The following is a 14,939-nucleotide window of genomic DNA, read 5'->3' as shown; positions in this document are numbered from 1 at the left end:
TTTTGATTTTGGTTTTTGATTTTGGTTTTTTTTTTTTCCGATTTCTGGAATTTTGTTTTTGATTTTGGTTTTTGGTTTTCAATATTGATTTTGATTTTTGATTTTGGATTTTGTTTTCGATTTCTAGGATTTTGTTTTTGGTTTTGGTTTTTTTTTTCGTTTTTGATAATTTCGATTTTGATTTTTTTCCGATATTGATTTTGATTTTTAATTGGTTTTTTTTTTTCGTTTTTGATGATTTCGACTATGAATTTTTGGGTTTTTTTTATTTATTATGAATTTTTATTTCAAATTGAATTTTTGGGTTTTTTTTTTATTTATTCTTAAGCTTATTTTTACCAATTGATTTTTTTTCTTCTGTTTTAATTAGTGCAGGTACAGAAGATTATGCAAGTTGTAATTGATCTATATTGTAATTTTTCTATTTTTACATTATAATTTTTTTTTTTATGATTTATAATGTAATTATTTATTTATTTATTTATATGTTAGTTGTAATTGAGCTATATTGTAATTTTGGATTTGATTATGTATTGTAAATTTTTGATTATATAAATTGAAACCAATTCGGATTTTGTTGTGATTGTTATTTTTTTTTTTCAGTTGATTGATTTAATTGGTAAGTGAAAAAAACCAAAAAAAAAAAAAAAAAAAAAATTATTTTTTGGACATTTTTGGCACCGGTTAACCGGTGCCAAAAGGAGGATAAAATTTTTTTTAATGTATTTTTGGCACCGGTTAACCGGTGCCAAAACCTGTTTATGGCATCGGTTTTGAACCGGTGCCAAAAAGGGGGGTAAATGGCACCCCCCACATTGGCACCGGTTCAAACCGGTGCCTATTTTATTTTTTCACGTAGTGTAATTCAAGTGATCGCCGATAATAGTTTTATTTGTGCATTAATATTTGACCAACATAGATAAATAGGTTTAGGGTAAACCTATTGATTGTAGGTTAGTCAGAAAACGCACATGAATACTAGAAGAATAAAGTAGAGGTCTATTATTAGGGCGAGTTCTTTCTCTTTTAGATTGGATTTGTACCTTCATCCCCGAACTTCCAGTCTTGGTTCCAGACTTATTGGAGTTGATGATCTCTTGGATCGTTAAGGGGTGTAACCTTCACCCTGCGTACGGTTTACAAGTTCCTGAAACTTGTTGGCGACTCTTTTAATCTAGCTTCCTTCCCTTTGGACGTCACCATGCTTAAGTGTATGATCACAGTGGGGTTCAAGTTTTGGGTAATGCTTGAAATATTCCCTACAGCGACAATCGGTGATTAGTGGTGGTAACATTGTAAAAGTGAAAGAGGGTCGATAGCAGTGGTCGATTCAACAGCAAGAAAACTAGTAATCGTTACTGAAATCTAAATTTGATAAAGGTATGTGTTACATTACAATTTTATTTTCCTACTTCAATTTGCTCGATTAATTTGATATAAACTTGCTGTAATTTGTGATTAAGAATTAATGGATTTTCATTCTGACTCAACAAGCTGTTCTCCACCTTTGCTTTTATTTATTTTTTTTTTTTGGGTTTTTTCTACATTATAACCCTCTAACTTTCCGTTTTGTACGATGTGCCCCCCCTTTTAAAGAAATCTAACTGTAACCTCAAAATACATTTAGCTTCTATATGGTAACCTTGCCGTTAACAAATTCCGTTAGTGGGGCCCACTCACCACTTAATAATATTTTTTTATCGATTTGCGTGTTGAAAATGGTTCTGTTATTGGTTTTGGGGGCTATTTTGGCCCTAAAGGGTCCAAATTGAGCTCGGATTTGACAAAAAAAATAACACAAGTGGCTCCTTTTTCTTATTAAGAAATGTCTCGATTTGCGTGTTTACGTATTTAATACGCAAAACAAGACATTTGCGTCATTTTTTGGTCAAATATGAGCTCCATTTGGTTTCTTTAACGGCAAAACCTTTAATGGAACCATTTTCAACACGCAAATCAATAAAAAAATATTATGAAGTAGTGAGTGTGCTCCACTAACGGAATTTGTTAACGGCAAGATAACGGTAAGGTTATCGTATAAAAGCTAAATGTATTTTGAGGTTACAGTGTAGATTTCTCAAAGAGGGGGGCACATCATAGAAAACGAAAAGTTAGAGGATTATAACATAGAAAAACCCTATTTTTTATACGGTAACAATTAATAAAACGTGGATACAATAAAAGTTGATTGCATGATTGTTATTGCGGGGTTCAACCTTTCATCATTATTTCTTGTAGTCCACCTTCTCACTATCTTTACAATCCTTATAATGGACATATATGGGTTTATCCTCTTCTATGTCGAAATCCAGAACACATTTGGTGGGATATAATTTGTCCCATGTAACATAGATCTTAAACAAATGTTCTTTCCCTGCTGAAGATAGAAATTTTCCAACTTCTACTTCTTCGATTTATTCAGAAGAGACTCACCCTTTTTAATATCTTTGGTAGATGATCTTTGAACCATTAAGGAGCTATTGTACTTGTACTCCAACATGAATGATTAGTGGTGGTTCTTTTTAGATCGAAGATACTGAGCTATATAGAAAAATTCATATGCTCTAGCCTGGATCATTTACTTTACTTTGTAGAGCACAAATAAGGTCTTTGGATAAAATTTTCCAATTATTAATAAGTAACGTATATGTTGGGGGGGGGGGGTGTATATGTCCATCTACTACTTCTATGTATCAAGCTGAAATTTTTATTTGAACTTGTATCACAATACCATTGGTGAATTAAGTCCTACCACCCAACACCTTCCTAATAAATAAATGCCACATATTTTTTTGTTTCTTTTCGACTCTTTTAGCTTATATACAATATACAATAACATAACTGGATTGGATAAAATTCTTAGAAGCCTTAAAATATGGCTAGCACTAAGAAAATTAATAGTTTTTTTTTTTTTTTTTAGTACAATATATTATTGGTGAAGAAGCTAAGCATTAATAATAGCAAATTACAAACATTTATACAATATAGAGTCAGTTAAGTATGTGTAATGGTTATGCACGCACAAATGTCAAAGATAGTTATATATGTAATTATCTAGGATTGACATAAATAGGTACTTCATTAAATTAATACTTGCCAAAGTGACACTAATTAAACCAAAGCATGAAATGTTATTGCTATTTATATGCTTATGGTATAGATAGGTTTATCAATCTAAAATTATTTCACACTCAAACTCGAACTTTTCAATTTTCAAGAGGGTTCACAACTTGTCCAGTGAAAAGCACAGCTCCAGTCATGTTTTCTCTTATAAGAAACATGAATGGATGATCAGCCACGAAGTATAATGTTTCATAAGTTCTTAAGCACTGTTGTCTTATTTTAGCAAAAGTAGCAGCAGCAACTTCAGTACCTTCTTCATTGATTTCAATAAAACATTTCTGTTTAATGCCTGAAACATATAGTTTTTGAGCTTCAGGTGAGTCTGTCATTTCGGTGAAGCCACCCTCCCTAAAGAGCAGTTCTAATCCTAAGCCCTTGAGAATCTTAGAAGCTTCGAATCCAAATGAAATCTTGAACCTGGGAAGCCTAAAACTAATCACTTTAACCTTTCTGAATGGAAGGCGTTCATTTAGAAAACCAGGTTGAGAGCTTACTTTATGTACCAAAGCTGGAAGTGTAATCCCCCGTATTTTTAAAATATTTTATAAATAAAATTTTATTTTATTTATAATATTTATTTGTTATTTTCCGGAATTTAATTTCAAAAGTTTCAAATTATTAATTTGGGTCAAAAATTATTTTGGTACAAATTATTTTATGAACCTTCATTCTATAATTTATTTCAATACAACTATAGCTTAGTCCATTTCATTCATTTGACCCATTAATTTTATGAGGCCCAATCTTTCTATTTACCCTACAACGTTCTCTCCTATAAATACCCCATGAATCCCCAAAAATTTCCTGCACAAAAAGGTTAGTCTTATTTTCTTCCTCCTTTGTTTCATTCTTTTGCTTAATGTTAATTTAATTGTTTTGATTTTAGTATAAAGATTATATTTTTAGTATCAAATTATATTTTGATGGTATAAAGATTATAAATTTCAGATTATATTTATGTTATAAATTTTCATATTTTATGAATTATAAACCTAGGGTTTCAATTTATTGAAATTGAGATTTTAGGGTTTTTATGAACAATTGATTTAGAGCTTTTATAATAATGATGTTTTGAAATTTTGGTGATTATAACTACTGATTAGTTTAACTTAATTCCATATTATTTTGAACACGTAGATTCGTGTTTTAATTTTTAGATTTTCGTTCGTTAATATTAATCCCGTTTTAATCCCGATCAGATTATGAACTCATGATATTTTGATGAAAAACTAGTGTTTTCCATGTGATTTTTCGGGCAGTTTTTGATTTTAACGAAGTTTTTTTTTATATTTAAAATATTATCCTTGAGTTTGATTAATAAAATTAATTATGTTTAAAGTTGATTAAGCATAAATATATGTTTTTATTGAAGTTTTAAGTGTTGGAAATAGTTTCTAAGTACTATTTTTGATGTTTTATAAAGAGGGTTTAATAATCACCCATTAAAAAGGGAGATTATTAGGGGTTTTTATATAATTTTCAGATTTTTATTAGATTTTTAACTTGCTGTAATTTCATGTATAAGAGTGTATTTTAAGGTTTTTATGAAGAAAATTTAAAGAACTATATATAAGCCTTTAATATTAACTAAAGGGAAGGTTTTAAACTGTTGTTTGATTTGGATTTTGAAGGTTTTAAAGTAAGTTAGTATTGCTGTAAATTTGATTGATTGGGTATTGATTAAGATGTTATTATATATTTGGTTTAGGAGAGGAGTTTATTGAAGGTGATTTCTAGATAGTAAAGTGGCATACCAATTTGTTTACTCAAGGTAAGTACAAGTTATGAAACCTTGCTTGTAGGTGCATGTTTAAGGACGGATCGAGAACTTAGTATCATGTATAGGGATGACTGGGTTAAATTGTTTGGTTATACATTGTGAATTTCATATGAAGTGCACTATTTTATATTGCAAGTATTACTTGTGCTCTAATTATGCAAGATGCGCTTAGAGGCAAAGGTATGTGATTGGTGTAAAGATTAATTTATTACTCATTCATGATTATACAAGCAGGATGAGTAAAGGAAGAATTTAAGTCTTATTAGACAAGGTTAAGGTTTTGGGGTGCCTTATGCACTCAAGGTGTTTAAACACCGAGGTAGTAAAGGAATAAATAATAAATGTTGCTTGTCACTAATAAATCAAGAATTGAAATTGGAAAGTTGTTTTACTTGATTGAATTGATAATGGATTGATAGTATTGTTTGCATATGAGTCATCACCAAGTCTAAACCTGTAAATCACGTAAAGTGCAAGATGGATGAGCAATAAAACTCTGGATTGGTGCACTTCTGGAGTAATGACAATCAGGGGTTTGGGTACACGGGGTATTAGCCGTGTACTTTTCTCGAGGCCGTCTGATCTACGAGTCTCTTATTTCAAATATTTTTTTTTTAAAACTAGGAGTTAGGTGAGATCTCATACTAACTACGATCACGGAGTCGCGCCCGTGGTCGTTGGATGTTTATTGATGTTTCCGAAAGGAGGCATGGGGTTTTTCTTTTATTGATGTTCCAAATGGGACATGAGTTGGACAACCTTGTCTATTGCTAAATCCAATGAAATAAATAAATGAGTTAGTTAATATCAACTAGTGAGGTCTTAATAAATTTGATAATTGAGTCATGTGTCGAGTCTGTATTTAATTAATGATGCTTATGCTTGATTATTAGTAGCATGTTAGGTATTTTCTTAATTTATTTCATAGCTTGTATGTACTCAGCTTTGCTGTTTGCGTGCTTTGTGTGTGTCTTTCTTTGGTCATGGCCTTCACCTTTCAATGACCCTGTGACGATCCAATTTTTACACTTGTAATATTGGGGAGCTGATTAACCACAGGTTCTTACATACGCAGCATTCACATCAGGGTTGTGGGATTTTGAGTAGAGGGTTGGTTATTATTCGCAGTTTATTTCTTTTCATAAGTTTGAATTTATTTAAACTCTGGTTTTATTTATTTACTACTTTTGTGGGGTTTTGAATAAGGGCCTTAATGGTTCCATCTTGTATCACTTAATTTGGTTTTATTTGTTGGTTTAGAAACTTATTTATAACTGAGCTAGTTTTTCCGCTGCTAATTTCTGATATAGCCTTAACGTTTGAACACGTGGCGGTAGCACGCCAGTAATTCTCTTGGATTTTGTTCAGGATATTTACAGATTTTAAGAGAGAATTATTTGGGTGTTACAGGAAGCCCATCTTTTTCATCTGGAAGGAAGAAATACATGGAAAATTGGCGCTTGTCTTCTCCTTGTTTATAAAGTAAGCCAAGGACTTTGAAACCGGGGAAAGCTCTGATGTATTGCTTCTTTTTGGTGGTCATAAAAGGCACCTTAACTGAGGTACCATTAAGAAGGTAAAAGTCATCTTCTTTTGTTAGTAGTGCATCAAATTTCTTATACCATGCACCTTAAAGTAAATTGCGTTTGCCAAGATAAGTTTTGTTTCGTCATCAAAAGAATCAGGAGACACCAACTCTTTAATAAGACCATTAGTTTGCTTCTCAGCCCAAGAATTTACATCAGCGGCCACTTCAGTTGCCTACAAAGATAGAATAGATCAACTTGTGAGCGCACTAGGCCACTTTCAAAAAGTAGTTAGCCTCGAGTGAAACTAAATCATACAAATATGTTTGAGTTGTACAATGTTACATTGTGATTATCATAACAAGATCTAGCAATGAAATGGTTTTTTCTCATGCACTTCCTCTATTATTTTTTTACTACGTATTTCATCTATCATGGTTATCAGTTTTGCATTAATTATATGGCTATTATCTTTTAACATTTACTCTCTTTATTTTTAAATACTTGCTCTATTTCTCCATGCACGGAGTTTTAGAATACATTAGAGAAAACAATAAAATATAGAGATAGTGGGGTAGGTGAAAGATTAAAAAATTGTTAAAGTAAAAGTAGTGGAGAAAATTGAAGGCAAGAGAACATAATTAATAAAATATGATTAATGGCGGATTCACTAGGTGAGAGAAATTAATTAAATATTTTAAAAGCTATCCAAATAAGGAAATTGAACAAGTATTTAAAAATGGCCGAAAAAGAAAAATGGAACAAGTATTTAAAAACGGAGGAAGTATTAACTAAGTAAAAAATTAATACAAGTAACAATCAACAGCGTGAAAATACTTCCTCCATTTTTATAATTAGAGCAAGTTTAGCCGCAAGTCTTAAGACTTGGTGACATCATCATTTTGAGTTCTAAGATTTATACTTAAGACTTTTCCCATTTTTCTTCAAAAATCTCAAGCAAATATCTTCACCTACTTCACTTTTATTTTTATTATCCTTTTTTTTTCATTTTTCTACGTATAATATGTCAAATATTTAAGTCTTAGGGCTAAAGTGATAAATTTGTACAAGTCTTAGTGAGTCTTAACAAGAATTTGATGACATCAATTTAATGAGAACACAAAAAATAATGTCACATCCAAGAGTAAAGACACGGAAAAGTTAATACTTGTACTGTAGTTATTCTTAATTGTCTAGAAAATCACTTTTTAACTATTTGATGATGTGCACTAAAGTTATTGCACTAAAATTTTTTGATTAAAAAAATTGAGTATTGCTTAATCTCATCAAAATCCGTACATAACTAATGTAAAAGAAGACAGCCGATTCTAATTCAAAACTATAGCAATTGATACGTACAGTAAACATTGAAAAAAATTAAAAATAAAAATAAATAATAAAAAGGAAAGAAGACATACTTTGTTGAAAAAATCAACTTGATTAGAATCAGCTTTGTAGAGATGATCAGCAACTTGTTTAAAGGTATGCTTAAGAGGAAGTCTTTGATCCACCCAAACTCCATTGGCATAGCTCAGCTTCGGCCCACCAATGGCGCTGCCGTCCGCGAAGACGAGTGAAACAGCTCCCAACAAAGCTTGTTGAGATGATAGGTGGAATTGGACTTGAGAAATGTCACGAAATAATTTTTTGTAGTTTTCATTAGAGTATAGCAAGCGTTATATACAACCTAGCAAATAGATTAGGGCTCATGAGATAGGCTCGATAACTATACACTACACATAATAATAGGCCCTAACACCCCCCTCAAGTTGGAGCATGCAAATCACAAATACCCAACTTGCCAAGTAAATACATGAATTGACTTTTACTCAAAGCCTTGGTGAATATATCCGCTAATTGATCCGTTGTCTTCCCATAAGACGGACTAATGATACCATCCTGAATCGCATCACGAAGATAATAACAATCCACCTCAATGTGCTTGGTACGCTCATGGAAAACCGGATTCTTCGCAATATACAAAGCAGATTGATTATCACAAAACAAACTCATAGCACGAGGATGCGAGACACCCAAACTCAGAAGAAGGGCCTTTAACCATTTCAACTCATCAGTAGTTTTAGACATTGAGCGGAATTCGGCCTCTGAAGAAGACTTGGCCACAGTGTCCTGTTTCTTAGTCTTCCAAGATATAGGAGAAGCCCCAAGAAACACCAACCAACCAGAGATAGAACGTCGCGACAAGGGACAACCCGCCCAATCTGAATCATACTAACCTGTAATATGGAAATCACAATCTGAACTCAAAAGGATACCCTGACCCGGACATCCCTTCAAGTACCGCACTGTACGAAGATCCTCTTCCCAATGGTTCTGTCGCGGGTGTTGCATAAATTGAGATAAAATATGCACCGCGTATGCCAAATCCGGTCTAGTAAAAGACAAATAAATCAGACGGCCCACAAGCCGTCGATACTGCTCTGGATCAGAAAAGAAAGAGGACTCTGATTTGGCCAGAGTATGATTCTGCTCAATAGGAGTACCTGTCGGACGAGCACCTAGCAAACCAGACTCTGCAATAATGTCAAGTGTATATTTCCGTTGACATAAAAATATGCCTTCCGGACTACGAGCAACCTCAACACCAAGAAAATACTTTAATACACCCAAATCTTTCATATGAAAACAGTCACTCAAGTATGACTTGAATGTTGAAATCGCAGAAGAATCATTACCATAAATTATCAAATCATCAAGATACACCAGAAACTAAGTCGAATAGACCCAGATTGCAGAGTAAAAAGAGAATAGTCAGAGTACGATTGCACAAATCCGTACCTTCTCAGATAGGCGGCCAATTTAGAATACCAACAACGAGGTGCCTGGCGAAGACCATACAATGACTTCAAAAGACGACACACCATACCAGGTTGAGAGCCATGAAACCCAGGGGGAAGCTTCATATAAACTTCCTCATCAAGATCACCATGAAGAAATGCATTGTGGACATCCATCTGATGCAATTCCCAATTCTTTGCAGCAGCAACAGCAAGAAAAACACGAACAGTGACCATTTTAGCAACAGGAGCAAAAGTCTCATTGTAATCAATACCCTCAACCTGATGATTACCAAAGATAACAAGATGAGATTTCAATATCTCGAGTGTGCCATCAGAATTAAGCTTGACCTTGTAAACCCATCTGCACCCTAGAGCTTTCTTGCCCGGAGGTAATTTTTCCATCACCCATGTTCCATTGTTTTCCAATGCATCAATTTCTTTTTGCATTGCCTCTTTCCACCCCTCATCTTGCATTGCCTCCTTGAAATTACGAGGCTCAACCACCGTATCACTAGCTGCAATAAATACACGGTGTCGTACGGAAAATTTATCACAATTCACAAAATGTGCTAAAGGATAGGGAGTACCTGAGGAGCATGGAGTAGACAGTGAACTAGCAGGGATAGATGGACTCGGAACAGAAATAGTATGTGCAACATAATTTCGATGCCAACCTGGGGGATATCTATGTCGTTGACCACGACCAAGATCAAGAGATGATGTAGATGAGAGGCTCGGATTAGCAGCCTCCGAGGAAGAAGCAGTAGCAGAGGGGTCAGCAGTGGCAGTAGTGTGATCTGAGTATCATGGGGGGTAGCACAGGTAGTGGCAGCGGCGTCACAAGCAGTGGCAGAGCTACTCGGTGCTTGTGGGGAACCGCGATCAATAGAGGATTCACCGACCTCCAACACATTTTCCAAATCGTCCAAAAAATCATGATCAACTACCACATTTTCTTGTGACACACCCTAGGTTCCCACATTATCATTAAGAGAGTCACTAGCAGACACAAAGGGGAATTCATTCTCATAGAACTTGACATCACGTGAGACAAAAATTTCACCAGTTTCAAAATCATATAACTTCCAACCCTTCTTGCCATGAGGATAACCCACAAACACACATTTCCTACTCCTAGGAACAAACTTGTCACTCTTAGCTTTTTGATTATGAGCGAAGCAAAGACACCCAAAAACACGCAGTGCATCAAAATCAGGTTCTTTGCCAAAAAGCATTTCATATGGAGTTTTCTTATCAAGTAAAAGAGAAGGAGTGCGATTAATAACATAAACCGCCCCAAGAATACACTCACCCCACAAATCAATTGGAAAATTGCCTTGAAACATCAATGCTCTACCAACATTCAATATATATTGGTGTTTACGCTCTACCCGACCATTTTGTTGAGGGGTACCGACACAAGAGGTTTGAAAGAGAATGCCATGTTCATCAAAATAGGGAAGCATGTGTTTGAATTCAGTACCATTATCACTCCGTACACACTTAACAGTAACATCAAATTGATTTTTAACCATAGCAAAGAAAGAACAGAAAGAAGAATAAACTTCAATTTTATCATTCAGCAAATAAACTCAAACACCTCTTGAGAAATCATCCACTATAGTTAAAAAATAGTGAGCACCACAAGTAGAAGCCGTCTTATACGGTCTCCACAAATTACAATGTATCATTTCAAGAATACGACTAGCACGACTATCACTATCAGGAAAATTGGCTCGGGTTTGTTTTGCTAGATGACAAATTTCACATACGTTATGTAAACACTAAGGAGTAGAACTACCTCGAATAGAAGGAAGCAATTTGACAATTTTCTCCGACGGATGCCCCATAGGACGATGCCACAACTCAAATGTAGAAATGTCCGGACCTGTGAGAGCACATACTTTTGGGAGACGCCGAAAATAATATAGTCCATCTATCCGTTCACCGCCTCCAATTAAGATCCCCATGGATTGATCCTGTATAGCACAAAGAGAATTAGTGAATCGGACAAAGCAATTAGAATCATCAATCAATTTAGAGACCGAAATCAAATTGCAATTCAATTGCGGAACAAATAAAATATGTTGAAGAGTAATGCCATCTGCCAAGACAACACAACCCTCCTTAGTAGCCATGGCCTTAGCACCATCCGGAAGACTAACAGGACAAGAAATAATTGAGTGAGCATCTAGTAGAAAAGTCTAGTTGCTAGTAACATGATGAGATGCACCAGTGTCAATAATCCACGACAAAGATAAATAATCATCATAATAGAATCGGTACGAGAATCGAACACACCACCCAAAATAGGAGTAGTGGCGGAAGTAGAAAGCATTGTCAAAGTAGTAGAGGCAGTCTTAGTAGCAAACCGAGGAAGAGCAAGACTCCCAACCTGCTGGGCAGTCCACTCCGCGGCCTGGCTGCGGCTGGGAGGGCTGTCCCGCGGCTGGGTCGCGGAGTGATCTGGTTGGTAGGATGGCGTAGCCTGCTGGGCAGTCGAAGAACAAGCAGTAGCAGCAAAAAACGAGGAGGAAACTCGCCCTTTATGCCCATACGTGTCAAGCCACCAATCGGGTAACCCGTGGACAAGGAAGCAAGCGGCATGGTCGTGACCAAAACGATGGCAATGGATACAGTACAAGGTCGACTTATCACGTCGATTAGAGATAAACATGCCTTAATCCACCATTGTTGAACAAGTATTAAAGAAATGCAACCACCGAGTATCGCAAATTGGCAGAACCCACAAACTTAGGGATTAGTAATTAAAAAATTGATAGTGGAATTAGAAATTGATAGTGGGAATTAATTAGAGAATGTCGAATCAGGAAATAGAAATTGTGTTTAGAAATTAGAATTTAGAATGTAGGAATTGATAGTGGGAATTAGAAAAAAAAAATGGGTTTTTCTAAGCTATACCCCTAAGGTAGTTGAGTTTCTAAGGTGTACTCATGCTTTTTCAAGTTTCTAAGCCGTGCCCTTCAACTTCTTATCAATACTAAATTGTACCCTTATTAGTTATTTAAAAGTTAATTGAGAGTGTGATTTCGTGGCTTTCTTTCTCGTATCATTTTCTTACCGTTTATCATCTTTTTATTAAATTTATAGTTAACTTTAGGTGACGTGGAAGTTCCAAGGAGGGTACCATTCATTAATGGTAGTGAGTTGAGGGGCACAACTAAGAAATTTGAAAAAGCATGGGTACACCTTAGAAACTAGACTACCTTAGGGGCATAGCTTAGAAAAACCCAAAAAAAATTTAGAGATGTAGGACTTAGAGTGATTTTGGCTCCGATACCATGTCACGAAATAATTTTCCGTAGTTTTCATTAGAGTATAGCAAGCGTATATATACAACCTAGCAAATAGATTAGGGCTCATGAGATAGGCCCAATAACTATACACTACACATAATAATAGGCCCTAACAAGAAACGATAGAAGCTGATCACGAGTCGAGCCGGATGAACCGGCAGCGATCAAACTCAGTACGACATGGAGTGAGATAGGTGACATGACCGTGTTTTTGTTCTTCGCCTCATTGGACGACAACACGCTTCCGGTGAGAGTCAGTGAGACGTCCGTTAGGTCGGAGATTGATTGCTGAAGGTACATCGATCCCTTTGACATGGACTCTACAAACAAACAAGATGGAAGAGAGTATGAATGAATAGTGGAAGATCAGACTCTTTCTATATTCTGTTTTATCCTTACTTGTTATTGAAAAAAAAAATGGAAGAGTGGAAGACTTTATATATGCTACCTGGTTAATTAACACGTACAACTTAAAAATATTATTCGTGGGATATAAAAATTTCAAAATTGCACATAATGATTATCGGATGTAATGTTGTATTTCTTCCATTTTGGCTTTTGAATAGTGTTTTGGGTCTAAAAAGCATGAAACTCACTATTCAACATAATGAAACACAAATCAAGTGAAATTCACGTGAAATTATGTTGAGATAGAATTGGTTTCGTATTGAAAAAGCTAGAATATTGAGTGAATATATTCGATTGCATAGAATATTTAGAGAATATATGAATATATTTTATTGATTTAGGAAATATATCAAGTGCCTTTATATTTATTAATAGTTTGATGCTTTCGTGCGATGTCTGGGTTGATTATTAAATTTTAAGATAAACTGTTCATCAATGTTTCAAGTTTTACAATATATTATTGATACAAAACTAGTATATATGTAATGACTAATAATAATATTGGTGAAAACATTTTATTTAAAAAAATTGTTAACAAAAAATAGCAAAGTAATCTTGAAATAGTAGAAATTTCTAAAAATTAGCAAAAATAAAGTTAAAAAAAAAACTATTATAAGCACGTTGGGTTGATCTGAATCTGAAACATTGATTTTGTGTGAACATTTCTTGACCCGTGACATAAAGTAACTCAACCAGTAACCTGACCCAATTGACAATTTTACATAAAGTAATTAAATCATTTTAGATTGTAAAGTATTATATTTCAATGAATGTTATAAATGAATGTTGTACATTTTGAATTGAATTACTTCCTTTGATCTAAAAAAACTATGACATAAAAATAAATTTATATGATAATTAAATTATTTAATTGTTGTTAACGTGGCGTGATATTAGGTAAAAAGTTAAAATGTCAAGTGTCACAGCTAAACTTATAATTTATGTTGTACTTATAAAATATAGGTATTTTTTTTTTGAACGGATAAAATATAGGTATTTAATCGGAAATAAAACTATAGATCAATAATTTTATCCTATAAATTTATCATAATTTTATTGAAAATAAAACTCTAACCTAACTTTTTTTTTATCCTATTAAAAAATAGGAAATTTTGATTTTTACCACCTTCAAATAACGACTTTATTGAATTTACCACCTCCAAAAAAAAAATATTTACTTTATCACCTCATAAAAAAATTAACATTAGTTTTCCCACCTAAGCCTAACTCCGGTGACGGAAACCGCCAGAGGGGCACGCCATAACAACTAGTTTTTGAAATTATCCCCAAATTCTCCCGATTTCCCTTTGATTTAAACCTAACTTCTTCATTTCTACATCTATTTCGTGAAGATTGAAGTTTTTTTTTGCCATTTTCTTCACAAATTTTGATTTTGGGTGATCCTTAACAATCCCACATCCTCAAATTATCAAATTATTGAAGATTGTACTCGGCCCTGAATCAATTGAACTGTTCGACGACAAACAGCGAAAAGGTAAGCAATTTTCATGAATTCTGTTGTAATTTTTTGCAATTGTTTGCGTGATTATGTTACAACTGCTAAGTATAATTGAAATTGCATGTTTTCTGTTATTAATTCAACCCCAATTTCATATTGTAAATAATTAGGGTTCATGTAAGTGTAAATTAATTTGGGGTTTTTGATATTTCAATTAGGCAGTAAAATTAGGGTTAGATTATGGTAATTGTGTTCAAATACAATTAACTTCAATGAAAATTTGGCAGTAGAAATGGTCACACTACCTCCGAATTACGAGAACAATTTTTTTCCAGAAGTCGAATCTATTCTTCGTCGCCGTTTGTTTTCTGAAACCTCTGTCATATAACAATCAGGTTCAGGAAACAGAAATTGAAGTAGCTCAGGTACGAGTAATTGTTGTTGCTCATCGACGGATTCGGTATTTATAAGATCAAACACGTTTTTGTTTGCAATCCTTAAGCCATTAAGGATACAAATCAGACC

At 34.0% G+C, this 14,939-nt stretch overlaps 1 pseudogene; it reads right to left on the bottom strand.

The window, feature by feature from the left end:
- Positions 1-3,206: 3,206 nt before the first annotated feature.
- On the bottom strand, positions 3,207-12,945 carry LOC110730825 (annotated as a pseudogene).
- Between the last annotated feature and the right edge of the window lie 1,994 nt (positions 12,946-14,939).

This window comes from Chenopodium quinoa, unplaced genomic scaffold (genome assembly GCF_001683475.1).
Source record: "Chenopodium quinoa cultivar QQ74 unplaced genomic scaffold, ASM168347v1, whole genome shotgun sequence".
In the NCBI taxonomy this organism is placed as follows: Eukaryota; Viridiplantae; Streptophyta; class Magnoliopsida; order Caryophyllales; family Amaranthaceae; genus Chenopodium; species Chenopodium quinoa.
The sequence above is the reverse complement of the archived record's forward strand: the minus strand, read 5'-3'. Positions and strand labels throughout refer to the sequence as shown.